This window comes from Schistocerca cancellata, chromosome 2, assembly GCF_023864275.1.
Source record: "Schistocerca cancellata isolate TAMUIC-IGC-003103 chromosome 2, iqSchCanc2.1, whole genome shotgun sequence".
Classification (NCBI taxonomy): domain Eukaryota; kingdom Metazoa; phylum Arthropoda; class Insecta; order Orthoptera; family Acrididae; genus Schistocerca; species Schistocerca cancellata.
This window is the reverse complement of record NC_064627.1, coordinates 1099712999-1099737576: the sequence shown is the minus strand read 5'-3', so window position 1 is coordinate 1099737576 and position 24578 is coordinate 1099712999. Positions and strand designations below refer to the sequence as shown.

At 52.4% G+C, this 24578-nt stretch overlaps 53 non-coding genes across 53 annotated transcripts; 41 read left to right on the top strand and 12 right to left on the bottom strand.

Annotated features, from left to right (window-relative positions):
* Positions 1–1383: 1383 nt before the first annotated feature.
* On the top strand, positions 1384–1456 carry Trnav-cac (transfer RNA valine (anticodon CAC)). Its single transcript has one exon. It is a non-coding gene; the product is annotated as a tRNA-Val (tRNA).
* A 158-nt stretch (positions 1457–1614) lies between these two features.
* Positions 1615–1687, top strand: Trnav-aac (transfer RNA valine (anticodon AAC)). Its single transcript has one exon. It is a non-coding gene; the product is annotated as a tRNA-Val (tRNA).
* A 194-nt stretch (positions 1688–1881) lies between these two features.
* On the bottom strand, positions 1882–1953 carry Trnap-agg (transfer RNA proline (anticodon AGG)). The gene has a single exon. It is a non-coding gene; the product is annotated as a tRNA-Pro (tRNA).
* A 633-nt stretch (positions 1954–2586) lies between these two features.
* Positions 2587–2659, top strand: Trnav-aac (transfer RNA valine (anticodon AAC)). Its single transcript has one exon. It is a non-coding gene; the product is annotated as a tRNA-Val (tRNA).
* A 193-nt stretch (positions 2660–2852) lies between these two features.
* Positions 2853–2925, bottom strand: Trnap-agg (transfer RNA proline (anticodon AGG)). Its single transcript has one exon. It is a non-coding gene; the product is annotated as a tRNA-Pro (tRNA).
* Positions 2926–3327: 402 nt separating this feature from the next.
* Positions 3328–3400, top strand: Trnav-cac (transfer RNA valine (anticodon CAC)). The gene has a single exon. It is a non-coding gene; the product is annotated as a tRNA-Val (tRNA).
* Positions 3401–3558: 158 nt separating this feature from the next.
* Positions 3559–3631, top strand: Trnav-aac (transfer RNA valine (anticodon AAC)). Its single transcript has one exon. It is a non-coding gene; the product is annotated as a tRNA-Val (tRNA).
* Positions 3632–4379: 748 nt separating this feature from the next.
* On the top strand, positions 4380–4452 carry Trnav-cac (transfer RNA valine (anticodon CAC)). Its single transcript has one exon. It is a non-coding gene; the product is annotated as a tRNA-Val (tRNA).
* Positions 4453–4610: 158 nt separating this feature from the next.
* Trnav-aac (transfer RNA valine (anticodon AAC)) lies at positions 4611–4683 on the top strand. The gene has a single exon. It is a non-coding gene; the product is annotated as a tRNA-Val (tRNA).
* Positions 4684–5431: 748 nt separating this feature from the next.
* Trnav-cac (transfer RNA valine (anticodon CAC)) lies at positions 5432–5504 on the top strand. The gene has a single exon. It is a non-coding gene; the product is annotated as a tRNA-Val (tRNA).
* A 158-nt stretch (positions 5505–5662) lies between these two features.
* On the top strand, positions 5663–5735 carry Trnav-aac (transfer RNA valine (anticodon AAC)). Its single transcript has one exon. It is a non-coding gene; the product is annotated as a tRNA-Val (tRNA).
* An 899-nt stretch (positions 5736–6634) lies between these two features.
* Positions 6635–6707, top strand: Trnav-aac (transfer RNA valine (anticodon AAC)). The gene has a single exon. It is a non-coding gene; the product is annotated as a tRNA-Val (tRNA).
* A 193-nt stretch (positions 6708–6900) lies between these two features.
* Positions 6901–6973, bottom strand: Trnap-agg (transfer RNA proline (anticodon AGG)). Its single transcript has one exon. It is a non-coding gene; the product is annotated as a tRNA-Pro (tRNA).
* Positions 6974–7375: 402 nt separating this feature from the next.
* Trnav-cac (transfer RNA valine (anticodon CAC)) lies at positions 7376–7448 on the top strand. Its single transcript has one exon. It is a non-coding gene; the product is annotated as a tRNA-Val (tRNA).
* Positions 7449–7606: 158 nt separating this feature from the next.
* Trnav-aac (transfer RNA valine (anticodon AAC)) lies at positions 7607–7679 on the top strand. The gene has a single exon. It is a non-coding gene; the product is annotated as a tRNA-Val (tRNA).
* A 748-nt stretch (positions 7680–8427) lies between these two features.
* Trnav-cac (transfer RNA valine (anticodon CAC)) lies at positions 8428–8500 on the top strand. The gene has a single exon. It is a non-coding gene; the product is annotated as a tRNA-Val (tRNA).
* A 158-nt stretch (positions 8501–8658) lies between these two features.
* Positions 8659–8731, top strand: Trnav-aac (transfer RNA valine (anticodon AAC)). Its single transcript has one exon. It is a non-coding gene; the product is annotated as a tRNA-Val (tRNA).
* Positions 8732–9479: 748 nt separating this feature from the next.
* Positions 9480–9552, top strand: Trnav-cac (transfer RNA valine (anticodon CAC)). Its single transcript has one exon. It is a non-coding gene; the product is annotated as a tRNA-Val (tRNA).
* Positions 9553–9710: 158 nt separating this feature from the next.
* Positions 9711–9783, top strand: Trnav-aac (transfer RNA valine (anticodon AAC)). The gene has a single exon. It is a non-coding gene; the product is annotated as a tRNA-Val (tRNA).
* A 194-nt stretch (positions 9784–9977) lies between these two features.
* Trnap-agg (transfer RNA proline (anticodon AGG)) lies at positions 9978–10049 on the bottom strand. Its single transcript has one exon. It is a non-coding gene; the product is annotated as a tRNA-Pro (tRNA).
* Positions 10050–10682: 633 nt separating this feature from the next.
* Trnav-aac (transfer RNA valine (anticodon AAC)) lies at positions 10683–10755 on the top strand. Its single transcript has one exon. It is a non-coding gene; the product is annotated as a tRNA-Val (tRNA).
* Positions 10756–11423: 668 nt separating this feature from the next.
* Positions 11424–11496, top strand: Trnav-cac (transfer RNA valine (anticodon CAC)). Its single transcript has one exon. It is a non-coding gene; the product is annotated as a tRNA-Val (tRNA).
* A 158-nt stretch (positions 11497–11654) lies between these two features.
* On the top strand, positions 11655–11727 carry Trnav-aac (transfer RNA valine (anticodon AAC)). Its single transcript has one exon. It is a non-coding gene; the product is annotated as a tRNA-Val (tRNA).
* Positions 11728–11921: 194 nt separating this feature from the next.
* Trnap-agg (transfer RNA proline (anticodon AGG)) lies at positions 11922–11993 on the bottom strand. The gene has a single exon. It is a non-coding gene; the product is annotated as a tRNA-Pro (tRNA).
* A 633-nt stretch (positions 11994–12626) lies between these two features.
* Trnav-aac (transfer RNA valine (anticodon AAC)) lies at positions 12627–12699 on the top strand. Its single transcript has one exon. It is a non-coding gene; the product is annotated as a tRNA-Val (tRNA).
* Positions 12700–13367: 668 nt separating this feature from the next.
* Trnav-cac (transfer RNA valine (anticodon CAC)) lies at positions 13368–13440 on the top strand. The gene has a single exon. It is a non-coding gene; the product is annotated as a tRNA-Val (tRNA).
* A 158-nt stretch (positions 13441–13598) lies between these two features.
* Positions 13599–13671, top strand: Trnav-aac (transfer RNA valine (anticodon AAC)). The gene has a single exon. It is a non-coding gene; the product is annotated as a tRNA-Val (tRNA).
* Positions 13672–13865: 194 nt separating this feature from the next.
* On the bottom strand, positions 13866–13937 carry Trnap-agg (transfer RNA proline (anticodon AGG)). The gene has a single exon. It is a non-coding gene; the product is annotated as a tRNA-Pro (tRNA).
* Positions 13938–14570: 633 nt separating this feature from the next.
* On the top strand, positions 14571–14643 carry Trnav-aac (transfer RNA valine (anticodon AAC)). The gene has a single exon. It is a non-coding gene; the product is annotated as a tRNA-Val (tRNA).
* A 668-nt stretch (positions 14644–15311) lies between these two features.
* Trnav-cac (transfer RNA valine (anticodon CAC)) lies at positions 15312–15384 on the top strand. Its single transcript has one exon. It is a non-coding gene; the product is annotated as a tRNA-Val (tRNA).
* A 158-nt stretch (positions 15385–15542) lies between these two features.
* On the top strand, positions 15543–15615 carry Trnav-aac (transfer RNA valine (anticodon AAC)). The gene has a single exon. It is a non-coding gene; the product is annotated as a tRNA-Val (tRNA).
* Positions 15616–16362: 747 nt separating this feature from the next.
* Trnav-cac (transfer RNA valine (anticodon CAC)) lies at positions 16363–16435 on the top strand. Its single transcript has one exon. It is a non-coding gene; the product is annotated as a tRNA-Val (tRNA).
* Positions 16436–16593: 158 nt separating this feature from the next.
* Trnav-aac (transfer RNA valine (anticodon AAC)) lies at positions 16594–16666 on the top strand. The gene has a single exon. It is a non-coding gene; the product is annotated as a tRNA-Val (tRNA).
* A 194-nt stretch (positions 16667–16860) lies between these two features.
* On the bottom strand, positions 16861–16932 carry Trnap-agg (transfer RNA proline (anticodon AGG)). The gene has a single exon. It is a non-coding gene; the product is annotated as a tRNA-Pro (tRNA).
* Positions 16933–17334: 402 nt separating this feature from the next.
* Positions 17335–17407, top strand: Trnav-cac (transfer RNA valine (anticodon CAC)). Its single transcript has one exon. It is a non-coding gene; the product is annotated as a tRNA-Val (tRNA).
* Positions 17408–17565: 158 nt separating this feature from the next.
* On the top strand, positions 17566–17638 carry Trnav-aac (transfer RNA valine (anticodon AAC)). The gene has a single exon. It is a non-coding gene; the product is annotated as a tRNA-Val (tRNA).
* A 193-nt stretch (positions 17639–17831) lies between these two features.
* On the bottom strand, positions 17832–17904 carry Trnap-agg (transfer RNA proline (anticodon AGG)). Its single transcript has one exon. It is a non-coding gene; the product is annotated as a tRNA-Pro (tRNA).
* Positions 17905–18387: 483 nt separating this feature from the next.
* Trnav-cac (transfer RNA valine (anticodon CAC)) lies at positions 18388–18460 on the top strand. The gene has a single exon. It is a non-coding gene; the product is annotated as a tRNA-Val (tRNA).
* Positions 18461–18618: 158 nt separating this feature from the next.
* Trnav-aac (transfer RNA valine (anticodon AAC)) lies at positions 18619–18691 on the top strand. The gene has a single exon. It is a non-coding gene; the product is annotated as a tRNA-Val (tRNA).
* A 747-nt stretch (positions 18692–19438) lies between these two features.
* On the top strand, positions 19439–19511 carry Trnav-cac (transfer RNA valine (anticodon CAC)). Its single transcript has one exon. It is a non-coding gene; the product is annotated as a tRNA-Val (tRNA).
* Positions 19512–19669: 158 nt separating this feature from the next.
* Positions 19670–19742, top strand: Trnav-aac (transfer RNA valine (anticodon AAC)). Its single transcript has one exon. It is a non-coding gene; the product is annotated as a tRNA-Val (tRNA).
* A 194-nt stretch (positions 19743–19936) lies between these two features.
* Trnap-agg (transfer RNA proline (anticodon AGG)) lies at positions 19937–20008 on the bottom strand. Its single transcript has one exon. It is a non-coding gene; the product is annotated as a tRNA-Pro (tRNA).
* A 402-nt stretch (positions 20009–20410) lies between these two features.
* Positions 20411–20483, top strand: Trnav-cac (transfer RNA valine (anticodon CAC)). The gene has a single exon. It is a non-coding gene; the product is annotated as a tRNA-Val (tRNA).
* Positions 20484–20641: 158 nt separating this feature from the next.
* Positions 20642–20714, top strand: Trnav-aac (transfer RNA valine (anticodon AAC)). The gene has a single exon. It is a non-coding gene; the product is annotated as a tRNA-Val (tRNA).
* Positions 20715–20907: 193 nt separating this feature from the next.
* On the bottom strand, positions 20908–20980 carry Trnap-agg (transfer RNA proline (anticodon AGG)). Its single transcript has one exon. It is a non-coding gene; the product is annotated as a tRNA-Pro (tRNA).
* Positions 20981–21462: 482 nt separating this feature from the next.
* Positions 21463–21535, top strand: Trnav-cac (transfer RNA valine (anticodon CAC)). Its single transcript has one exon. It is a non-coding gene; the product is annotated as a tRNA-Val (tRNA).
* Positions 21536–21693: 158 nt separating this feature from the next.
* Positions 21694–21766, top strand: Trnav-aac (transfer RNA valine (anticodon AAC)). Its single transcript has one exon. It is a non-coding gene; the product is annotated as a tRNA-Val (tRNA).
* Positions 21767–22514: 748 nt separating this feature from the next.
* Positions 22515–22587, top strand: Trnaa-cgc (transfer RNA alanine (anticodon CGC)). The gene has a single exon. It is a non-coding gene; the product is annotated as a tRNA-Ala (tRNA).
* Positions 22588–22744: 157 nt separating this feature from the next.
* On the top strand, positions 22745–22817 carry Trnav-aac (transfer RNA valine (anticodon AAC)). The gene has a single exon. It is a non-coding gene; the product is annotated as a tRNA-Val (tRNA).
* A 194-nt stretch (positions 22818–23011) lies between these two features.
* Positions 23012–23083, bottom strand: Trnap-agg (transfer RNA proline (anticodon AGG)). Its single transcript has one exon. It is a non-coding gene; the product is annotated as a tRNA-Pro (tRNA).
* A 633-nt stretch (positions 23084–23716) lies between these two features.
* Positions 23717–23789, top strand: Trnav-aac (transfer RNA valine (anticodon AAC)). Its single transcript has one exon. It is a non-coding gene; the product is annotated as a tRNA-Val (tRNA).
* A 193-nt stretch (positions 23790–23982) lies between these two features.
* On the bottom strand, positions 23983–24055 carry Trnap-agg (transfer RNA proline (anticodon AGG)). The gene has a single exon. It is a non-coding gene; the product is annotated as a tRNA-Pro (tRNA).
* Positions 24056–24457: 402 nt separating this feature from the next.
* Trnav-cac (transfer RNA valine (anticodon CAC)) lies at positions 24458–24530 on the top strand. Its single transcript has one exon. It is a non-coding gene; the product is annotated as a tRNA-Val (tRNA).
* The last annotated feature ends 48 nt before the right edge of the window (positions 24531–24578 follow it).

Here is a 24578-nt window from a genome sequence, read left to right as displayed (position 1 = left end):
GCAGAAGAACCAGAAGTATCTACTGCCATGACCTCGTTAAGTGTTAATCTACGCCGCGGCTGGAGATTATTTTTTAAGACAAAAACTCGGCGGGGGCAGTCCTGGCGAAGATGGCCTAGTTCATTGCAGATATGGCAGGTGGGGGCTTGACCAGAATATATAATGTGAGCCTTATAACCATCAACCGTAATGTGAGAAGGAATGTTCATTTTTACTTCCATGTCCACAGATCTAATCCCATTGAAACATTGTAATTTGTAGCGAGACGACCACTTTTCGTTGACAATTTCTTTAACCTCACCAAACTTAGAAAGTGCATCTTTAATTTTAGCATTGTCAATCTCTATGGGCAAGTTAAGTACTCGAACCGTCTGAATCGAGGTATCGGCACGTGTTACAGTAACCATACTAGTGGTGCCGTCGCGATGAACAAAAGGGACTTGTTTGCCAATTTTTTCAATAAGTCGATCAACTGCTACTGGACTGAGAAACTTGACAAACACACAATAAAGATCAGAATCTAGCTGGGTGGTGTGCACAGAATCAGAAGTGATGCCTATTACCTCGGTTAGCCAGTCATGAATCTCGAGGGCGGTCGGTTGCACTCGGCGGGTATCCTTGTCAAAGCCGAAAACCAGGGTGTTTTTCCGGATGGTGGTAGACATGGCGCTGCAGCTGTATGGAATCCGGTCAAGTCCGAATCCCGTACAAGATCGGCAAGTTGCTGACGCAAAAACGACGACCACAAAAAAAAATTCAATGCACGTGAATCACTCGGAACACAGAAACACACAACGGCAAACAGTAAACACTGGCAACGACACCGACGACGCGGACCAACCAGCTGGCACGTCCGACCGCGGCGACAGCGAAAGCCGGAATGCCCCTAGACCAACGAGCCCTGTGGCACGTCGAATGCCAGTTACTCCAGTCCCTCGATGTCTTCCAGGGTGCTCTGGAAGTCCCGTTTAGGCTGGCGGGATGGGGGCGGAGCGAATTCCCGCGGTCGGCGGCCTTCCTGGGCTATTGGTACCTTCATGTAGAGCTGCCCCTGGGCTCGCACTGCCTGCTGCTGAGAAAGTGATTGCTTTTGCTGATATGACTTGCAATAACGACTGCGCGAAGCTGCCCCTGGGCTCGCACTGCCTGCTGCTGAGAAAGTGATTGCTTTTGCTGATATTACTTGCAATAACGACTGCGCGAAACGCCGCTATCTCGTTAGGGGTGCTACGGCAGACACCCTCTCGAGAACCCCGAAGACTTCTTGAGCCCTCGGCTGCGATGGGTTCCAGGCTGACAAAAGAACTGTCGTGTGTGCATTCGCGGACGAGAGAAAGGCTGAGGCAAGTTCGAGTGAACAAGGATGGACTCCTCGGCTCCGTCGTTTCCGTAATGTAGCGGTTATCACGTCTGCTTCACACGCAGAAGGTCCCCGGTTCGATCCCGGGCGGGAACAGTATCTTCCTGCCTATGTCGTATTGTACTCCAGTGAGCCTCGTCGTGTGTGCATCTGCTGCATGTCCCTACGTTTTGCAAGTACCACATTTATTGAATTTTTTAGTTACGATGGCAACATCACTACAAGTTGTCTGTGAAGTAATGTGCACTCAAGCAGTTTCCGTGGTGTAGCGGTTATCACGTCTGCCTAACACGCAGAAGGTCCCCGGTTCGATCCCGGGCGGAAACACTTTTTCATCACTTTAAGCAAGACTTACTAACATGCATCTGCTACCATCTGTACCCGAAACCTTCGTAATTGCCTTCATGGGTCGGACCAGAGTGTCAATTGCTCACATCAAATAAGAAATTCATTTGACATTGGCGGCGAGCTTTTTGCGCTGACTCAGCCACTGACGTGCGATCAGTTTGCACAAAACGCTAGGGCTCGTCCGGGATTTGAACCCGGGACCTCCTGCACCCTAAGCAGGAACCATACCCCTAGACAAACGAGCCCTGTGGCACGTCGAATGCCACTTATTCCAGTCCCTCGATGTCTTCCAGGGTGCTCTGGAAGTCTCGTTTAGGCTGGCGGGATGGGGGCGGCGCGAATTCCCGCAGTCGGCGGCCTTCCTGGGCTATTGGTACCTTCATGTAGAGCTGCCCCTGGGCTCGCACTGCCTGCTGCTGAGAAAGTGATTGCTTTTGCTGATATGACTTGCAATAACGACTGCGCGAAACGCCGCTATCTCGTTAGGGGTGCTACGGCAGACACCCTCTCGAGAACCCCGAAGACATCTTGAGCCCTCGGCTGCGATGGGTTCCAGGCTGACAAAAGAACTGTCGTGTGTGCATTCGTGGACGAGAGAAAGGCTGAGGCAAGTTCGAGTGAACAAGGATGGACTCCTCGGCTCCGTCGTTTCCATAGTGTAGCGGTTATCACGACTGCTTCACACGCAGAAGGTCCCCGGTTCGATTTCGTGCGGGAACAGTATTTTCCTGCCTATGTCGTATTGTACTCCAGTGAGCCTCGTCGTGTGTGCATCTGCTGCATGTCCCTTCGTTTTGCAAGTACCACATTTATTGAATTTTTTAGTTACGATGGCAACATCACTACAAGTTGTCTGTCAAGTAAGGTGCACTCAAGCAGTTTCCGTGGTGTAGCGGTTATCACGTCTGCCTAACACGCAGAAGGTCCCCGGTTCGATCCTGGGCGGAAACACTTTTTCATCACTTTAAGCAAGACTTACTAACATGCATCTGCTACCATCTGTACCCGAAACCTTCGTAATTGCCTTCATGCGTCGGACCAGAGTGTCAATTGCTCACATCAAATAAGATATTCATTTGACATTGGCGGCGAGCTTTTTGCGCTGACTCAGCCACTGACGTGCGATCAGTTTGCACAAAACGCTAGTGCTCGTCCGTGATTTGAACCCGGGACCTCCTGCACCCTAAGCAGGAATCATACCCCTAGACCAACGAGCCCTGTGGCACGTCTAATGCCAGTTATTCCAGTCCCTCGATGTCTTCCAGGGTGCTCTGGAAGTCTCGTTTAGGCTGGCGGGATGGGGGCGGCGCGAATTCCCGCGGTCGGCGGCCTTCCTGGGCTATTGGTACCTTCATGTAGAGCTGCCCCTGGGCTCGCACTGCCTGCTGCTGAGAAAGTGATTGCATTTGCTGATATTACTTGCAATAACGACTGCGCGAAACGCCGCTATCTCGTTAGGGGTGCTACGGCAGACACCCTCTCGAGAACCCCGAAGACTTCTTGAGCCCTCGGCTGCGATGGGTTCCAGGCTGACAAAAGAACTGTCGTGTGTGCATTCGCGGACGAGAGAAAGTCTGAGGCAATTGCGAGTGAACAAGGATGGACTCCTCGGCTCCGTCGTTTCCGTAGTGTAGCGGTTATCACGTCTGCTTCACACGCAGAAGGTCCCCGGTTCGATCCCGGGCGGGAACAGTATTTTCCTGCCTATGTCGTATTGTACTCCAGTGAGTCTCGTCGTGTGTGCATCTGCTGCATGTCCCTTCGTTTTGCAAGTACCACATTTATTGAATTTTTTAGTTACGATGGCAACATCACTACAAGTTGTCTGTCAAGTAAGGTGCACTCAAGCAGTTTCCGTGGTGTAGCGGTTATCACGTCTGCCTAACACGCAGAAGGTTCCCGGTTCGATCCCGGGCGGAAACACCTTTTCCTCACTTTAAGCAAGACTTACTAACATGCATCTGCTACCATCTGTACCCGAAACCTTCGTAATTGCCTTCATGCGTCGGACCAGAGTGTCAATTGCTCACATCAAATAAGAAATTCATTTGATATTGGCGGCGAGCTTTTTGCGCTGACTCAGCCACTGACGTGCGATCAGTTTGCACAAAATGCTAGGGCTCGTCCGGGATTTGAACCCGGGACCTCCTGAAACCTAAGCAGGAATCATACCCCTAGACCAACGAGCCCTGTGGCACGTCAAATGCCAGTTATTCCAGTCCCTCGATGTCTTCCAGGGTGCTCTGGAAGTCTCGTTTAGGCTGGCGGGATGGGGGCGGCGCGAATTCCCGTGGTCGGCGGCCTTCCTGGGCTATTGGTACCTTCATGTAGAGCTGCCCCTGGGCTCGCACTGCCTGCTGCTGAGAAAGTGATTGCTTTTGCTGATATGACTTGCAATAACGACTGCGCGAAGCTGCCCCTGGGCTCGCACTGCCTGCTGCTGAGAAAGTGATTGCTTTTGCTGATATTACTTGCAATAACGACTGCGCGAAACGCCACTATCTCGTTAGGGGTGCTACGGCAGACACCCTCTCGAGAACCCCGAAGACTTCTTGAGCCCTCGGCTGCGATGGGTTCCAGGCTGACAAAAGAACTGTCGTGTGTGCATTCGCGGACGAGAGAAAGTCTGGGGCAATTGCGAGTGAACAAGGATGGACTCCTCGGCTCCGTCGTTTCCGTAGTGTAGCGGTTATCACGTCTGCTTCACACGCAGAAGGTCCCCGGTTCGATCCCGGGCGGGAACAGTATTTTCCTGCCTATGTCGTATTGTACTCCAGTGAGTCTCGTCGTGTGTGCATCTGCTGCATGTCCATTCGTTTTGCAAGTACCACATTTATTGAATTTTTTAGTTACGATGGCAACATCACTACAAGTTGTCTGTCAAGTAAGGTGCACTCAAGCAGTTTCCGTGGTGTAGCGGTTATCACGTCTGCCTAACATGCAGAAGGTTCCCGGTTCGATCCCGGGCGGAAACACCTTTTCCTCACTTTAAGCAAGACTTACTAACATGCATCTGCTACCATCTGTACCCGAAACCTTCGTAATTGCCTTCATGCGTCGGACCAGAGTGTCAATTGCTCACATCAAATAAGAAATTCATTTGATATTGGCGGCGAGCTTTTTGCGCTGACTCAGCCACTGACGTGCGATCAGTTTGCACAAAACGCTAGGGCTCGTCCGGGATTTGAACCCGGGACCTCCTGAAACCTAAGCAGGAATCATACCCCTAGACCAACGAGCCCTGTGGCACGTCAAATGCCAGTTATTCCAGTCCGTCGATGTCTTCCAGGGTGCTCTGGAAGTCTCGTTTAGGCTGGCGGGATGGGGGCGGCGCGAATTCCCGCGGTCGGCGGCCTTCCTGGGCTATTGGTACCTTCATGTAGAGCTGCCCCTGGGCTCGCACTGCCTGCTGCTGAGAAAGTGATTGCTTTTGCTGATATGACTTGCAATAACGACTGCGCGAAGCTGCCCCTGGGCTCGCACTGCCTGCTGCTGAGAAAGTGATTGCTTTTGCTGATATTACTTGCAATAACGACTGCGCGAAACGCCGCTATCTCGTTAGGGGTGCTACGGCAGACACCCTCTCGAGAACCCCGAAGACTTCTTGAGCCCTCGGCTGCGATGGGTTCCAGGCTGACAAAAGAACTGTCGTGTGTGCATTCGCGGACGAGAGAAAGGCTGAGGCAAGTTCGAGTGAACAAGGATGGACTCCTCGGCTCCGTCGTTTCCGTAGTGTAGCGGTTATCACGTCTGCTTCACACGCAGAAGGTCCCCCGTTCGATCCCGGGCGGGAACAGTATTTTCCTGCCTATGTCGTATTGTACTCCAGTGAGCCTCGTCGTGTGTGCATCTGCTGCATGTCCCTACGTTTTGCAAGTACCACATTTATTGAATTTTTTTGTTACGATGGCAACATCACTACAAGTTGTCTGTGAAGTAATGTGCACTCAAGCAGTTTCCGTGGTGTAGCGGTTATCACGTCTGCCTAACACGCAGAAGGTCCCCGGTTCGATCCCGGGTGGAAACACTTTTTCATCACTTTAAGCAAGACTTACTAACATGCATCTGCTACCATCTGTACCCGAAACCTTCGTAATTGCCTTCATGGGTCGGACCAGAGTGTCAATTGCTCACATCAAATAAGAAATTCATTTGACATTGGCGGCGAGCTTTTTGCGCTGACTCAGCCACTGACGTGCGATCAGTTTGCACAAAACGCTAGGGCTCGTCCGGGATTTGAACCCGGGACCTCCTGCACCCTAAGCAGGAACCATACCCCTAGAAAAACGAGCCCTGTGGCACGTCGAATGTCACTTATTCCAGTCCCTCGATGTCTTCCAGGGTGCTCTGGAAGTCTCGTTTAGGCTGGCGGGATGGGGGCGGCGCGAATTCCCGCAGTCGGCGGCCTTCCTGGGCTATTGGTACCTTCATGTAGAGCTGCCCCTGGGCTCGCACTGCCTGCTGCTGAGAAAGTGATTGCTTTTGCTGATATGACTTGCAATAACGACTGCGCGAAACGCCGCTATCTCGTTAGGGGTGCTACGGCAGACACCCTCTCGAGAACCCCGAAGACATCTTGAGCCCTCGGCTGCGATGGGTTCCAGGCTGACAAAAGAACTGTCGTGTGTGCATTCGTGGACGAGAGAAAGGCTGAGGCAAGTTCGAGTGAACAAGGATGGACTCCTCGGCTCCGTCGTTTCCATAGTGTAGCGGTTATCACGACTGCTTCACACGCAGAAGGTCCCCGGTTCGATTTCGTGCGGGAACAGTATTTTCCTGCCTATGTCGTATTGTACTCCAGTGAGCCTCGTCGTGTGTGGATCTGCTGCATGTCCCTTCGTTTTGCAAGTACCACATTTATTGAATTTTTTAGTTACGATGGCAACATCACTACAAGTTGTCTGTGAAGTAAGGTGCACTCAAGCAGTTTCCGTGGTGTAGCGGTTATCACGTCTGCCTAACACGCAGAAGGTCCCCGGTTCGATCCTGGGCGGAAACACTTTTTCATCACTTTAAGCAAGACTTACTAACATGCATCTGCTACCATCTGTACCCGAAACCTTCGTAATTGCCTTCATGCGTCGGACCAGAGTGTCAATTGCTCACATCAAATAAGAAATTCATTTGACATTGGCGGCGAGCTTTTTGCGCTGACTCAGCCACTGACGTGCGATCAGTTTGCACAAAACGCTAGTGCTCGTCCGTGATTTGAACCCGGGACCTCCTGCACCCTAAGCAGGAATCATACCCCTAGACCAACGAGCCCTGTGGCACGTCTAATGCCAGTTATTCCAGTCCCTCGATGTCTTCCAGGGTGCTCTGGAAGTCTCGTTTAGGCTGGCGGGATGGGGGCGGCGCGAATTCCCGCGGTCGGCGGCCTTCCTGGGCTATTGGTACCTTCATGTAGAGCTGCCCCTGGGCTCGCACTGCCTGCTGCTGAGAAAGTGATTGCTTTTGCTGATATGACTTGCAATAACGACTGCGCGAAACGCCGCTATCTCGTTAGGGGTGCTACGGCAGACACCCTCTCGAGAACCCCGAAGACATCTTGAGCCCTCGGCTGCGATGGGTTCCAGGCTGACAAAAGAACTGTCGTGTGTGCATTCGTGGACGAGAGAAAGTCTGAGGCAATTGCGAGTGAACAAGGATGGACTCCTCGGCTCCGTCGTTTCCGTAGTGTAGCGGTTATCACGTCTGCTCCACACGCAGAAGGTCCCCGGTTCGATCCCGGGCGGGAACAGTATTTTCCTGCCTATGTCGTATTGTACTCCAGTGAGTCTCGTCGTGTGTGCATCTGCTGCATGTCCCTTCGTTTTGCAAGTACCACATTTATTGAATTATTTAGTTACGATGGCAACATCACTACAAGTTGTCTGTCAAGTAAGGTGCACTCAAGCAGTTTCCGTGGTGTAGCGGTTATCACGTCTGCCTAACACGCAGAAGGTTCCCGGTTCGATCCCGGGCGGAAACACCTTTTCCTCACTTTAAGCAAGACTTACTAACATGCATCTGCTACCATCTGTACCCGAAACCTTCGTAATTGCCTTCATGCGTCGGACCAGAGTGTCAATTGCTCACATCAAATAAGAAATTCATTTGATATTGGCGGCGAGCTTTTTGCGCTGACTCAGCCACTGACGTGCGATCAGTTTGCACAAAACGCTAGGGCTCGTCCGGGATTTGAACCCGGGACCTCCTGAAACCTAAGCAGGAATCATACCCCTAGACCAACGAGCCCTGTGGCACGTCAAATGCCAGTTATTCCAGTCCCTCGATGTCTTCCAGGGTGCTCTGGAAGTCTCGTTTAGGCTGGCGGGATGGGGGCGGCGCGAATTCCCGTGGTCGGCGGCCTTCCTGGGCTATTGGTACCTTCATGTAGAGCTGCCCCTGGGCTCGCACTGCCTGCTGCTGAGAAAGTGATTGCTTTTGCTGATATGACTTGCAATAACGACTGCGCGAAGCTGCCCCTGGGCTCGCACTGCCTGCTGCTGAGAAAGTGATTGCTTTTGCTGATATTACTTGCAATAACGACTGCGCGAAACGCCACTATCTCGTTAGGGGTGCTACGGCAGACACCCTCTCGAGAACCCCGAAGACTTCTTGAGCCCTCGGCTGCGATGGGTTCCAGGCTGACAAAAGAACTGTCGTGTGTGCATTCGCGGACGAGAGAAAGTCTGAGGCAATTGCGAGTGAACAAGGATGGACTCCTCGGCTCCGTCGTTTCCGTAGTGTAGCGGTTATCACGTCTGCTTCACACGCAGAAGGTCCCCGGTTCGATCCCGGGCGGGAACAGTATTTTCCTGCCTATGTCGTATTGTACTCCAGTGAGTCTCGTCGTGTGTGCATCTGCTGCATGTCCCTTCGTTTTGCAAGTACCACATTTATTGAATTTTTTAGTTACGATGGCAACATCACTACAAGTTGTCTGTCAAGTAAGGTGCACTCAAGCAGTTTCCGTGGTGTAGCGGTTATCACGTCTGCCTAACATGCAGAAGGTTCCCGGTTCGATCCCGGGCGGAAACACCTTTTCCTCACTTTAAGCAAGACTTACTAACATGCATCTGCTACCATCTGTACCCGAAACCTTCGTAATTGCCTTCATGCGTCGGACCAGAGTGTCAATTGCTCACATCAAATAAGAAATTCATTTGATATTGGCGGCGAGCTTTTTGCGCTGACTCAGCCACTGACGTGCGATCAGTTTGCACAAAACGCTAGGGCTCGTCCGGGATTTGAACCCGGGACCTCCTGAAACCTAAGCAGGAATCATACCCCTAGACCAACGAGCCCTGTGGCACGTCAAATGCCAGTTATTCCAGTCCCTCGATGTCTTCCAGGGTGCTCTGGAAGTCTCGTTTAGGCTGGCGGGATGGGGGCGGCGCGAATTCCCGCGGTCGGCGGCCTTCCTGGGCTATTGGTACCTTCATGTAGAGCTGCCCCTGGGCTCGCACTGCCTGCTGCTGAGAAAGTGATTGCTTTTGCTGATATGACTTGCAATAACGACTGCGCGAAGCTGCCCCTGGGCTCGCACTGCCTGCTGCTGAGAAAGTGATTGCTTTTGCTGATATTACTTGCAATAACGACTGCGCGAAACGCCGCTATCTCGTTAAGGGTGCTACGGCAGACACCCTCTCGAGAACCCCGAGGACTTCTTGAGCCCTCGGCTGCGATGGGTTCCAGGCTGACAAAAGAACTGTCGTGTGTGCATTCGCGGACGAGAGAAAGGCTGAGGCAAGTTCGAGTGAACAAGGATGGACTCCTCGGCTCCGTCGTTTCCGTAGTGTAGCGGTTATCACGTCTGCTTCACACGCAGAAGGTCCCCGGTTCGATCCCGGGCGGGAACAGTATTTTCCTGCCTATGTCGTATTGTACTCCAGTGAGCCTCGTCGTGTGTGCATCTGCTGCATGTCCCTACGTTTTGCAAGTACCACATTTATTGAATTTTTTTGTTACGATGGCAACATCACTACAAGTTGTCTGTGAAGTAATGTGCACTCAAGCAGTTTCCGTGGTGTAGCGGTTATCACGTCTGCCTAACACGCAGAAGGTCCCCGGTTCGATCCCGGGTGGAAACACTTTTTCATCACTTTAAGCAAGACTTACTAACATGCATCTGCTACCATCTGTACCCGAAACCTTCGTAATTGCCTTCATGGGTCGGACCAGAGTGTCAATTGCTCACATCAAATAAGAAATTCATTTGACATTGGCGGCGAGCTTTTTGCGCTGACTCAGCCACTGACGTGCGATCAGTTTGCACAAAACGCTAGGGCTCGTCCGGGATTTGAACCCGGGACCTCCTGCACCCTAAGCAGGAACCATACCCCTAGACAAACGAGCCCTGTGGCACGTCGAATGCCACTTATTCCAGTCCCTCGATGTCTTCCAGGGTGCTCTGGAAGTCTCGTTTAGGCTGGCGGGATGGGGGCGGCGCGAATTCCCGCAGTCGGCGGCCTTCCTGGGCTATTGGTACCTTCATGTAGAGCTGCCCCTGGGCTCGCACTGCCTGCTGCTGAGAAAGTGATTGCTTTTGCTGATATGACTTGCAATAACGACTGCGCGAAACGCCGCTATCTCGTTAGGGGTGCTACGGCAGACACCCTCTCGAGAACCCCGAAGACATCTTGAGCCCTCGGCTGCGATGGGTTCCAGGCTGACAAAAGAACTGTCGTGTGTGCATTCGTGGACGAGAGAAAGGCTGAGGCAAGTTCGAGTGAACAAGGATGGACTCCTCGGCTCCGTCGTTTCCATAGTGTAGCGGTTATCACGACTGCTTCACACGCAGAAGGTCCCCGGTTCGATTTCGTGCGGGAACAGTATTTTCCTGCCTATGTCGTATTGTACTCCAGTGAGCCTCGTCGTGTGTGCATCTGCTGCATGTCCCTTCGTTTTGCAAGTACCACATTTATTGAATTTTTTAGTTACGATGGCAACATCACTACAAGTTGTCTGTGAAGTAAGGTGCACTCAAGCAGTTTCCGTGGTGTAGCGGTTATCACGTCTACCTAACACGCAGAAGGTCCCCGGTTCGACCCCGGGCGGAAACACTTTTTCATCACTTTAAGCAAGACTTACTAACATGCATCTGCTACCATCTGTACCCGAAACATTCGTAATTGCCTTCATGCGTCGGACCAGAGTGTCAATTGCTCACATCAAATAAGAAATTCATTTGACATTGGCGGCGAGCTTTTTGCGCTGACTCAGCCACTGACGTGCGATCAGTTTGCACAAAACGCTAGTGCTCGTCCGTGGTTTGAACCCGGGACCTCCTGCACCCTAAGCAGGAATCATACCCCTAGAACAACGAGCCCTGTGGCACGTCTAATGCCAGTTATTCCAGTCCCTCGATGTCTTCCAGGGTGCTCTGGAAGTCTCGTTTAGGCTGGCGGGATGGGGGCGGCGCGAATTCCCGCGGTCGGCGGCCTTCCTGGGCTATTGGTACCTTCATGTAGAGCTGCCCCTGGGCTCGCACTGCCTGCTGCTGAGAAAGTGATTACTTTTGCTGATATGACTTGCAATAACGACTGCGCGAAACGCCGCTATCTCGTTAGGGGTGCTACGGCAGACACCCTCTCGAGAACCCCGAAGACTTCTTGAGCCCTCGGCTGCGATGGGTTCCAGGCTGACAAAAGAACTGTCGTGTGTGCATTCGCGGACGAGAGAAAGTCTGAGGCAATTGCGAGTGAACAAGGATGGACTCCTCGGCTCCGTCGTTTCCGTAGTGTAGCGGTTATCACGTCTGCTTCACACGCAGAAGGTCCCCGGTTCGATCCCGGGCGGGAACAGCATTTTCCTGCCTATGTCGTATTGTACTCCAGTGAGTCTCGTCGTGTGTGCATCTGCTGCATGTCCCTTCGTTTTGCAAGTACCACATTTATTGAATTTTTTAGTTACGATGGCAACATCACTACAAGTTGTCTGTCAAGTAAGGGGCACTCAAGCAGTTTCCGTGGTGTAGCGGTTATCACGTCTGCCTAACACGCAAAAGGTTCCCGGTTCGATCCCGGGCGGAAACACCTTTTCCTCACTTTAAGCAAGACTTACTAACATGCATCTGCTACCATCTGTACCCGAAACCTTCGTAATTGCCTTCATGCGTCGGACCAGAGTGTCAATTGCTCACATCAAATAAGAAATTCATTTGATATTGGCGGCGAGCTTTTTGCGCTGACTCAGCCACTGACGTGCGATCAGTTTGCACAAAACGCTAGGGCTCGTCCGGGATTTGAACCCGGGACCTCCTGAAACCTAATCAGGAATCATACCCCTAGACCAACGAGCCCTGTGGCACGTCAAATGCAAGTTATTCCAGTCCCTCGATGTCTTCCAGGGTGCTCTGGAAGTCTCGTTTAGGCTGGCGGGATGGGGGCGGCGCGAATTCCCGCGGTCGGCGGCCTTCCTGGGCAATTGGTACCTTCATGTAGAGGTGCCCCTGGGCTCGCACTGCCTGCTGCTGAGAAAGTGATTGCTTTTGCTGATATGACTTGCAATAACGACTGCGCGAAACGCCGCTATCTCGTTAGGGGTGCTACGGCAGACACCCTCTCGAGAACCCCGAAGACATCTTGAGCCCTCGGCTGCGATGGGTTCCAGGCTGACAAAAGAACTGTCGTGTGTGCATTCGTGGACGAGAGAAAGGCTGAGGCAAGTTCGAGTGAACAAGGATGGACTCCTCGGCTCCGTCGTTTCCATAGTGTAGCGGTTATCACGACTGCTTCACACGGAGAAGGTCCCCGGTTCGATTTCGTGCGGGAACAGTATTTTCCTGCCTATGTCGTATTGTACTCCAGTGAGCCTCGTCGTGTGTGCATCTGCTGCATGTCCCTTCGTTTTGCAAGTACCACATTTATTGAATTTTTTAGTTACGATGGCAACATCACTACAAGTTGTCTGTGAAGTAAGGTGCACTCAAGCAGTTTCCGTGGTGTAGCGGTTATCACGTCTGCCTAACACGCAGAAGGTCCCCGGTTCGATCCCGGGCGGAAACACTTTTTCATCACTTTAAGCAAGACTTACTAACATGCATCTGCTACCATCTGTACCCGAAACCTTCGTAATTGCCTTCATGCGTCGGACCAGAGTGTCAATTGCTCACATCAAATAAGAAATTCATTTGACATTGGCGGCGAGTTTTTTGCGCTGACTCAGCCACTGACGTGCGATCAGTTTGCACAAAACGCTAGTGCTCGTCAGTGATTTGAACCCGGGACCTCCTGCACCCTAAGCAGGAATCATACCCCTAGACCAACGAGCCCTGTGGCACGTCTAATGCCAGTTATTCCAGCCCCTCGATGTCTTCCAGGGTGCTCTGGAAGTCTCGTTTAGGCTGGCGGGATGGGGGCGGCGCGAATTCCCGCGGTCGGCGGCCTTCCTGGGCTATTGGTACCTTCATGTAGAGCTGCCCCTGGGCTCGCACTGCCTGCTGCTGAGAAAGTGATTGCTTTTGCTGATATGACTTGCAATTACGACTGCGCGAAACGCCGCTATCTCGTTAGGGGTGCTACGGCAGACACCCTCTCGAGAACCCCGAAGACTTCTTGAGCCCTCGGCTGCGATGGGTTCCAGGCTGACAAAAGAACTGTCGTGTGTGCATTCGCGGACGAGAGAAAGTCTGAGGCAATTGCGAGTGAACAAGGATGGACTCCTCGGCTCTGTCGTTTCCGTAGTGTAGCGGTTATCACGTCTGCTTCACACGCAGAAGGTCCCCGGTTCGATCCCGGGCGGGAACAGTATTATCCTGCCTATGTCGTATTGTACTCCAGTGAGTCTCGTCGTGTGTGCATCTGCTGCATGTCCCTTCGTTTTGCAAGTACCACATTTATTGAATTTTTTAGTTACGATGGCAACATCACTACAAGTTGTCTGTCAAGTAAGGTGCACTCAAGCAGTTTCCGTGGTGTAGCGGTTATCACGTCTGCCTAACACGCAGAAGGTTCCCGGTTCGATCCCGGGCGGAAACACCTTTTCCTCACTTTAAGCAAGACTTACTAACATGCATCTGCTACCATCTGTACCCGAAACCTTCGTAATTGCCTTCATGCGTCGGACCAGAGTGTCAATTGCTCACATCAAATAAGAAATTCATTTGATATTGGCGGCGAGCTTTTTGCGCTGACTCAGCCACTGACGTGCGATCAGTTTGCACAAAACGCTAGGGCTCGTCCGGGATTTGAACCCGGGACCTCCTGAAACCTAATCAGGAATCATACCCCTAGACCAACGAGCCCTGTGGCACGTCAAATGCCAGTTATTCCAGTCCCTCGATGTCTTCCAGGGTGCTCTGGAAGTCTCGTTTAGGCTGGCGGGATGGGGGCGGCGCGAATTCACGCGGTCGGCGGCCTTCCTGGGCAATTGGTACCTTCATGTAGAGGTGCCCCTGGGCTCGCACTGCCTGCTGCTGAGAAAGTGATTGCTTTTGCTGATATGACTTGCAATAACGACTGCGCGAAACGCCGCTATCTCGTTAGGGGTGCTACGGCAGACACCCTCTCGAGAACCCCGAAGACATCTTGAGCCCTCGGCTGCGATGGGTTCCAGGCTGACAAAAGAACTGTCGTGTGTGCATTCGTGGACGAGAGAAAGGCTGAGGCAAGTTCGAGTGAACAAGGATGGACTCCTCGGCTCCGTCGTTTCCATAGTGTAGCGGTTATCACGACTGCTTCACACGCAGAAGGTCCCCGGTTCGATTTCGTGCGGGAACAGTATTTTCCTGCCTATGTCGTATTGTACTCCAGTGAGCCTCGTCGTGTGTGCATCTGCTGCATGTCCCTTCGTTTTGCAAGTACCACATTTATTGAATTTTTTAGTTACGATGGCAACATCACTACAAGTTGTCTGTGAAGTAAGGTGCACTCAAGCAGTTTCCGTGGTGTAGCGGTTATCACGTCTGCCTAACACGCAGAAGGTCCCCGGTTCGATCCCGGGCGGAAACACTTTTTCATCACTTTAAGCAAGACTTACTAACATGCATCTGCTACCATCTGTACCCGAAACCTTCGTAATTGCCTTCATGCGTCGGACCAGAGTGTCAATTGCTCACATCAAATAAGAAATTCATTTGACATTGGCGGCGAGCTTTTTGCGCTGACTCAGCCACTGACGTGCGATCAGTTTGCACAAAACGCTAGTGCTCGTCAGTGATTTGAACCCGGGACCTCCTGCACCCTAAGCAGGAATCATACCCCTAGACCAACGAGCCCTGTGGCACGTCTAATGCCAGTTATTCCAGTCCCTCGATGTCTTCCAGGGTGCTCTGGATGTCTCGTTTAGGCTGGCGGGATAGGGGCGGCGCGAATTCCCGCGGTCGGCGGCCTTCCTGGGCTATTGGTACCTTCATGTAGAGCTGCCCCTGGGCTCGCACTGCCTGCTGCTGAGAAAGTGATTGCTTTTGCTGATATGACTTGCAATAACGACTGCGCGAAACGCCGCTATCTCGTTAGGGGTGCTACGGCAGACACCCTCTCGAGAACCCCGAAGACTTCTTGAGCCCTCGGCTGCGATGGGTTCCAGGCTGACAAAAGAACTGTCGTGTGTGCATTCGCGGACGAGAGAAAGTCTGAGGCAATTGCGAGTGAACAAGGATGGACTCCTCGGCTCCGTCGTTTCCGTAGTGTAGCGGTTATCACGTCTGCTTCACACGCAGAAGGTCCCCGGTTCGATCCCGGGCGGGAACAGTATTTTCCTGCCTATGTCGTATTGTACTCCAGTGAGTCTCGTCGTGTGTGCATCTGCTGCATGTCCCTTCGTTTTGCAAGTACCACATTTATTGAATTTTTTAGTTACGATGGCAACATCACTACAAGTTGTCTGTCAAGTAAGGTGCACTCAAGCAGTTTCCGTGGTGTAGCGGTTATCACGTCTGCCTAACACGCAGAAGGTTCCCGGTTCGATCCCGGGCGGAAACACCTTTTCCTCACTTTAAGCAAGACTTACTAACATGCATCTGCTACCATCTGTACCCGAAACCTTCGTAATTGCCTTCATGCGTCGGACCAGAGTGTCAATTGCTCACATCAAATAAGAAATTCATTTGATATTGGCGGCGAGCTTTTTGCGCTGACTCAGCCACTGACGTGCGATCAGTTTGCACAAAACGCTAGGGCTCGTCCGGGATTTGAACCCGGGACCTCCTGAAACCTAAGCAGGAATCATACCCCTAGACCAACGAGCCCTGTGGCGCGTCAAATGCCAGTTATTCCAGTCCCTCGACGTCTTCCAGGGTGCTCTGGAAGTCTCGTTTAGGCTGCGGGATGGGGGCTGCGCGAATTCCCGCGGTCGGCGGCCTTCCTGGGCTATTGGTACCTTCATGTAGAGCTGCCCCTGGGCTCGCACTGCCTGCTGCTGAGAAAGTGATTGCTTTTGCTGATATGACTTGCAATAACGACTGCGCGAAGCTGCCCCTGGGCTCGCACTGCCTGCTGCTGAGAAAGTGATTGCTTTTGCTGATATTACTTGCAATAACGACTGCGCGAAACGACGCTATCTCGTTAGGGGTGCTACGGCAGACACCCTCTCGAGAACCCCGAAGACTTCTTGAGCCCTCGGCTGCGATGGGTTCCAGGCTGACAAAAGAACTGTCGTGTGTGCATTCGCGGACGAGAGAAAGGCTGAGGCAAGTTCGAGTGAACAAGGATGGACTCCTCGGCTCCGTCGTTTCCGTAGTGTAGCGGTTATCACGTCTGCTTCACACGCAGAAGGTCCCCGGTTCGATCCCGGGCGGGAACAGTATCTTACTGCCTATGTCGTATTGTACTCCAGTGAGCCTCGTCGTGTGTGCATCTGCTGCATGTCCCTACGTTTTGCAAGTACCACATTTATTGAATTTTTTTGTTACGATGGCAACATCACTACAAGTTGTCTGTGAAGTAATGTGCACTCTAGCAGTTTCCGTGGTGTAGCGGTTATCACGTCTGCCTAACACACAGAAGGTCCCCGGTTCGATCCCGGGCGGAAACACTTTTTCATCACTTTAAGCAAGACTTACTAACATGCATCTGCTACCATCTGTACCCGAAACCTTCGTAATTGCCTTCATGGGTCGGACCAGAGTGTCAATTGCTCACATCAAATAAGAAATTCATTTGACATTGGCGGCGAGCTTTTTGCGCTGACTCAGCCACTGACGTGCGATCAGTTTGCACAAAACGCTAGGGCTCGTCCGGGATTTGAACCCGGGACCTCCTGCACCCTAAGCAGGAACCATACCCCTAGACAAACGAGCCCTGTGGCACGTCGAATGCCACTTATTCCAGTCCCTCGATGTCTTCCAGGGTGCTCTGGAAGTCTCGTTTAGGCTGGCGGGATGGGGGCGGCGCGAATTCCCGCGGTCGGCGGCCTTCCTGGGCTATTGGTACCTTCATGTAGAGCTGCCCCTGGGCTCGCACTGCCTGCTGCTGAGAAAGTGATTGCTTTTGCTGATATGACTTGCAATAACGACTGCGCGAAACGCCGCTATCTCGTTAGGGGTGCTACGGCAGACACCCTCTCGAGAACCCCGAAGACATCTTGAGCCCTCGGCTGCGATGGGTTCCAGGCTGACAAAAGAACTGTCGTGTGTGCATTCGTGGACGAGAGAAAGGCTGAGGCAAGTTCGAGTGAACAAGGATGGACTCCTCGGCTCCGTCGTTTCCATAGTGTAGCGGTTATCACGTCTGCTTCACACGCAGAAGGTCCCCGGTTCGATCCCGTGCGGGAACAGTATTTTCCTGCCTATGTCGTATTGTACTCCAGTGAGCCTCGTCGTGTGTGCATCTGCTGCATGTCCCTTCGTTTTGCAAGTACCACATTTATTGAATTTTTTAGTTACGATGGCAACATCACTACAAGTTGTCTGTGAAGTAAGGTGCACTCAAGCAGTTTCCGTGGTGTAGCGGTTATCACGTCTGCCTAACACGCAGAAGGTCCCCGGTTCGATCCCGGGCGGAAACACTTTTTCATCACTTTAAGCAAGACTTACTAACATGCATCTGCTACCATCTGTACCCGAAACCTTCGTAATTGCCTTCATGCGTCGGACCAGAGTGTCAATTGCTCACATCAAATAAGAAATTCATTTGACATTGGCGGCGAGCTTTTTGCGCTGACTCAGCCACTGACGTGCGATCAGTTTGCACAAAACGCTAGTGCTCGTCCGTGATTTGAACCCGGGACCTCCTGCACCCTAAGCAGGAATCATACCCCTAGACCAACGAGCCCTGTGGCACGTCTAATGCCAGTTATTCCAGTCCCTCGATGTCTTCCAGGGTGCTCTGGAAGTCTCGTTTAGGCTGGCGGGATGGGGGCGGCGCGAATTCCCGTGGTCGGCGGCCTTCCTGGGCTATTGGTACCTTCATGTAGAGCTGCCCCTGGGCTCGCACTGCCTGCTGCTGAGAAAGTGATTGCTTTTGCTGATATGACTTGCAATAACGACTGCGCGAAGCTGCCCCTGGGCTCGCACTGCCTGCTGCTGAGAAAGTGATTGCTTTTGCTGATATTACTTGCAATAACGACTGCGCGAAACGCCGCTATCTCGTTAGGGGTGCTACGACAGACACCCTCTCGAGAACCCCGAAGACTTCTTGAGCCCTTAGGCTGCGATGGGTTCCAGGCTGACAAAAGAACTGTCGTGTGTGCATTCGCGGACGAGAGAAAGTCTGAGGCAATTGCGAGTGAACAAGGATGGACTCCTCGGCTCCGTCGTTTCCGTAGTGTAGCGGTTATCACGTCTGCTTCACACGCAGAAGGTCCCCGGTTCGATCCCGGGCGGGAACAGTATTTTCCTGCCTATGTCGTATTGTACTCCAGTGAGTCTCGTCGTGTGTGCATCTGCTGCATGTCCCTTCGTTTTGCAAGTACCACATTTATTGAATTTTTTAGTTACGATGGCAACATCACTACAAGTTGTCTGTCAAGTAAGGTGCACTCAAGCAGTTTCCGTGGTGTAGCGGTTATCACGTCTGCCTAACACGCAGAAGGTTCCCGGTTCGATCCCGGGCGGAAACACCTTTTCCTCACTTTAAGCAAGACTTACTAACATGCATCTGCTACCATCTGTACCCGAAACCTTCGTAATTGCCTTCATGCGTCGGACCAGAGTGTCAATTGCTCACATCAAATAAGAAATTCATTTGATATTGGCGGCGAGCTTTTTGCGCTGACTCAGCCACTGACGTGCGATCAGTTTGCACAAAACGCTAGGGCTCGTCCGGGATTTGAACCCGGGACCTCCTGAAACCTAAGCAGGAATCATACCCCTAGACCAACGAGCCCTGTGGCACGTCAAATGCCAGTTATTCCAGTCCCTCGACGTCTTCCAGGGTGCTCTGGAAGTCTCGTTTAGGCTGCGGGATGGGGGCTGCGCGAATTCCCGCGGTCGGCGGCCTTCCTGGGCTATTGGTACCTTCATGTAGAGCTGCCCCTGGGCTCGCACTGCCTGCTGCTGAGAAAGTGATTGCTTTTGCTGATATGACTTGCAATAACGACTGCGCGAAGCTGCCCCTGGGCTCGCACTGCCTGCTGCTGAGAAAGTGATTGCTTTTGCTGATATTACTTGCAATAACGACTGCGCGAAACGACGCTATCTCGTTAGGGGTGCTACGGCAGACACCCTCTCGAGAACCCCGAAGACTTCTTGAGCCCTCGGCTGCGATGGGTTCCAGGCTGACAAAAGAACTGTCGTGTGTGCATTCGCGGACGAGAGAAAGGCTGAGGCAAGTTCGAGTGAACAAGGATGGACTCCTCGGCTCCGTCGTTTCCGTAGTGTAGCGGTTATCACGTCTGCTTCACACGCAGAAGGTCCCCGGTTCGATCCCGGGCGGGAACAGTATCTTACTGCCTATGTCGTATTGTACTCCAGTGAGCCTCGTCGTGTGTGCATCTGCTGCATGTCCCTACGTTTTGCAAGTACCACATTTATTGAATTTTTTTGTTACGATGGCAACATCACTACAAGTTGTCTGTGAAGTAATGTGCACTCTAGCAGTTTCCGTGGTGTAGCGGTTATCACGTCTGCCTAACACACAGAAGGTCCCCGGTTCGATCCCGGGCGGAAACACTTTTTCATCACTTTAAGCAAGACTTACTAACATGCATCTGCTACCATCTGTACCCGAAACCTTCGTAATTGCCTTCATGGGTCGGACCAGAGTGTCAATTGCTCACATCAAATAAGAAATTCATTTGACATTGGCGGCGAGCTTTTTGCGCTGACTCAGCCACTGACGTGCGATCAGTTTGCACAAAACGCTAGGGCTCGTCCGGGATTTGAACCCGGGACCTCCTGCACCCTAAGCAGGAACCATACCCCTAGACAAACGAGCCCTGTGGCACGTCGAATGCCACTTATTCCAGTCCCTCGATGTCTTCCAGGGTGCTCTGGAAGTCTCGTTTAGGCTGGCGGGATGGGGGCGGCGCGAATTCCCGCGGTCGGCGGCCTTCCTGGGCTATTGGTACCTTCATGTAGAGCTGCCCCTGGGCTCGCACTGCCTGCTGCTGAGAAAGTGATTGCTTTTGCTGATATGACTTGCAATAACGACTGCGCGAAACGCCGCTATCTCGTTAGGGGTGCTACGGCAGACACCCTCTCGAGAACCCCGAAGACATCTTGAGCCCTCGGCTGCGATGGGTTCCAGGCTGACAAAAGAACTGTCGTGTGTGCATTCGTGGACGAGAGAAAGGCTGAGGCAAGTTCGAGTGAACAAGGATGGACTCCTCGGCTCCGTCGTTTCCATAGTGTAGCGGTTATCACGTCTGCTTCACACGCAGAAGGTCCCCGGTTCGATCCCGTGCGGGAACAGTATTTTCCTGCCTATGTCGTATTGTACTCCAGTGAGCCTCGTCGTGTGTGCATCTGCTGCATGTCCCTTCGTTTTGCAAGTACCACATTTATTGAATTTTTTAGTTACGATGGCAACATCACTACAAGTTGTCTGTGAAGTAAGGTGCACTCAAGCAGTTTCCGTGGTGTAGCGGTTATCACGTCTGCCTAACACGCAGAAGGTCCCCGGTTCGATCCCGGGCGGAAACACTTTTTCATCACTTTAAGCAAGACTTACTAACATGCATCTGCTACCATCTGTACCCGAAACCTTCGTAATTGCCTTCATGCGTCGGACCAGAGTGTCAATTGCTCACATCAAATAAGAAATTCATTTGACATTGGCGGCGAGCTTTTTGCGCTGACTCAGCCACTGACGTGCGATCAGTTTGCACAAAACGCTAGTGCTCGTCCGTGATTTGAACCCGGGACCTCCTGCACCCTAAGCAGGAATCATACCCCTAGACCAACGAGCCCTGTGGCACGTCTAATGCCAGTTATTCCAGTCCCTCGATGTCTTCCAGGGTGCTCTGGAAGTCTCGTTTAGGCTGGCGGGATGGGGGCGGCGCGAATTCCCGTGGTCGGCGGCCTTCCTGGGCTATTGGTACCTTCATGTAGAGCTGCCCCTGGGCTCGCACTGCCTGCTGCTGAGAAAGTGATTGCTTTTGCTGATATGACTTGCAATAACGACTGCGCGAAGCTGCCCCTGGGCTCGCACTGCCTGCTGCTGAGAAAGTGATTGCTTTTGCTGATATTACTTGCAATAACGACTGCGCGAAACGCCGCTATCTCGTTAGGGGTGCTACGGCAGACACCCTCTCGAGAACCCCGAAGACTTCTTGAGCCCTCGGCTGCGATGGGTTCCAGGCTGACAAAAGAACTGTCGTGTGTGCATTCGCGGACGAGAGAAAGTCTGAGGCAATTGCGAGTGCACAAGAATGGACTCCTCGGCTCCGTCGTTTCCGTAGTGTAGCGGTTATCACGTCTGCTTCACACGCAGAAGGTCCCCGGTTCGATCCCGGGCGGGAACAGTATTTTCCTGCCTATGTCGTATTGTACTCCAGTGAGTCTCGTCGTGTGTGCATCTGCTGCATGTCCCTTCGTTTTGCAAGTACCACATTTATTGAATTTTTTAGTTACGATGGCAACATCACTACAAGTTGTCTGTCAAGTAAGGTGCACTCAAGCAGTTTCCGTGGTGTAGCGGTTATCACGTCTGCCTAACACGCAGAAGGTTCCCGGTTCGATCCCGGGCGGAAACACCTTTTCCTCACTTTAAGCAAGACTTACTAACATGCATCTGCTACCATCTGTACCCGAAACCTTCGTAATTGCCTTCATGCGTCGGACCAGAGTGTCAATTGCTCACATCAAATAAGAAATTCATTTGATATTGGCGGCGAGCTTTTTGCGCTGACTCAGCCACTGACGTGCGATCAGTTTGCACAAAACGCTAGGGCTCGTCCGGGATTTGAACCCGGGACCTCCTGAAACCTAAGCAGGAATCATACCCCTAGACCAACGAGCCCTGTGGCACGTCAAATGCCAGTTATTCCAGTCCCTCGATGTCTTCCAGGGTGCTCTGGAAGTCTCGTTTAGGCTGGCGGGATGGGGGCGGCGCGAATTCCCGCGGTCGGCGGCCTTCCTGGGCTATTGGTACCTTCATGTAGAGCTGCCCCTGGGCTCGCACTGCCTGCTGCTGAGAAAGTGATTGCTTTTGCTGATATGACTTGCAATAACGACTGCGCGAAGCTGCCCCTGGGCTCGCACTGCCTGCTGCTGAGAAAGTGATTGCTTTTGCTGATATTACTTGCAATAACGACTGCGCGAAACGACGCTATCTCGTTAGGGGTGCTACGGCAGACACCCTCTCGAGAACCCCGAAGACTTCTTGAGCCCTCGGCTGCGATGGGTTCCAGGCTGACAAAAGAACTGTCGTGTGTGCATTCGCGGACGAGAGAAAGGCTGAGGCAAGTTCGAGTGAACAAGGATGGACTCCTCGGCTCCGTCGTTTCCGTAGTGTAGCGGTTATCACGTCTGCTTCGCACGCAGAAGGTCCCCGGTTCGATCCCGGGCGGGAACAGTATCTTACTGCCTATGTCGTATTGTACTCCAGTGAGCCTCGTCGTTTGTGCATCTGCTGCATGTCCCTACGTTTTGCAAGTACCACATTTATTGAATTTTTTTGTAACGATGGCAACATCACTAAAGTTGTCTGTGAAGTAAGGTGCACTCAAGCAGTTTCCGTGGTGTGGCTGTTATCACGTCTGCCTAACACGCAGAAGGTCCCCGGTTCGATCCCGGGCGGAAACACTTTTTCATCACTTTAAGCAAGACTTAGTAACATGCATCTGCTACCATCTGTACCCGAAACCTTCGTAATTGCCTTCATGCGTCGGACCAGACTGTCAATTGCTCACATCAAATAAGAAATTCATTTGATATTGGCGGCGAGCTTTTTGCGCTGACTCAGCCATTGACGTGCGATCAGTTTGCACAAAACGCTAGGGCTCGTCCGGGATTTGAACCCGGGACCTCCTGCACCCTAAGCAGGAATCATACCCCTAGACCAACGAGCCCTGTGGCACGTCGAATGCCAGTTATTCCAGTCCCTCGATGTCTTCCAGGGTGCTCTGGAAGTCTCGTTTAGGCTGGCGGGATGGGGGCGGCGCGAATTCCCGCGGTCGGCGGCCTTCCTGGGCTATTGGTACCTTCATGTAGAGCTGCCCCTGGGCTCGCACTGCCTGCTGCTGAGAAAGTGATTGCTTTTGCTGATATGACTTGCAATAACGACTGCGCGAAACGCCGCTATCTCGTTAGGGGTGCTACGGCAGACACCCTCTCGAGAACCCCGAAGACATCTTGAGCCCTCGGCTGCGATGGGTTCCAGGCTGACAAAAGAACTGTCGTGTGTGCATTCGTGGACGAGAGAAAGGCTGAGGCAAGTTCGAGTGAACAAGGATGGACTCCTCGGCTCCGTCGTTTCCATAGAGTAGCGGTTATCACGTCTGCTTCACACGCAGAAGGTCCCCGGTTCGATCCCGTGCGGGAACAGTATTTTCCTGCCTATGTCGTATTGTACTCCAGAGAGCCTCGTCGTGTGTGCATCTGCTGCATGTCCCTTCGTTTTGCAAGTACCACATTTATTGAATTTTTTAGTTACGATGGCAACGTCACTACAAGTTGTCTGTGAAGTAAGGTGCACTCAAGCAGTTTCCGTGGTGTAGCGGTTATCACGTCTGCCTAACACGCAGAAGGTCCCCGGTTCGATCCCGGGCGGAAACACTTTTTCATCACTTTAAGCAAGACTTACTAACATGCATCTGCTACCATCTGTACCCGAAACCTTCGTAATTGCCTTCATGCGTCGGACCAGAGTGTCAATTGCTCACATCAAATAAGAAATTCATTTGACATTGGCGGCGAGCTTTTTGCGCTGACTCAGCCACTGACGTGCGATCAGTTTGCACAAAACGCTAGTGCTCGTCCGTGATTTGAACCCGGGACCTCCTGCACCCTAAGCAGGAATCATACCCCTAGACCAACGAGCCCTGTGGCACATCTAATGCCAGTTATTCCAGTCCCTCGATGTCTTCCAGGGTGCTCTGGAAGTCTCGTTTAGGCTGGCGGGATGGGGGCGGCGCGAATTCCCGCGGTCGGCGGCCTTCCTGGGCTATTGGTACCTTCATGTAGAGCTGCCCCTGGGCTCGCACTGCCTGCTGCTGAGAAAGTGATTGCTTTTGCTGAAATGACTTGCAATAACGACTGCGCGAAACGCCGCTATCTCGTTAGGGGTGCTACGGCAGACACCCTCTCGAGAACCCCGAAGACTTCTTGAGCCCTCGGCTGCGATGGGTTCCAGGCTGACAAAAGAACTGTCGTGTGTGCATTCGCGGACGAGAGAAAGTCTGAGGCAATTGCGAGTGAACAAGGATGGACTCCTCGGCTCCGTCGTTTCCGTAGTGTAGCGGTTATCACGTCTGCTTCACACGCAGAAGGTCCCCGGTTCGATCCCGGGCGGGAACAGTATTTTCCTGCCTATGTCGTATTGTACTCCAGTGAGTCTCGTCGTGT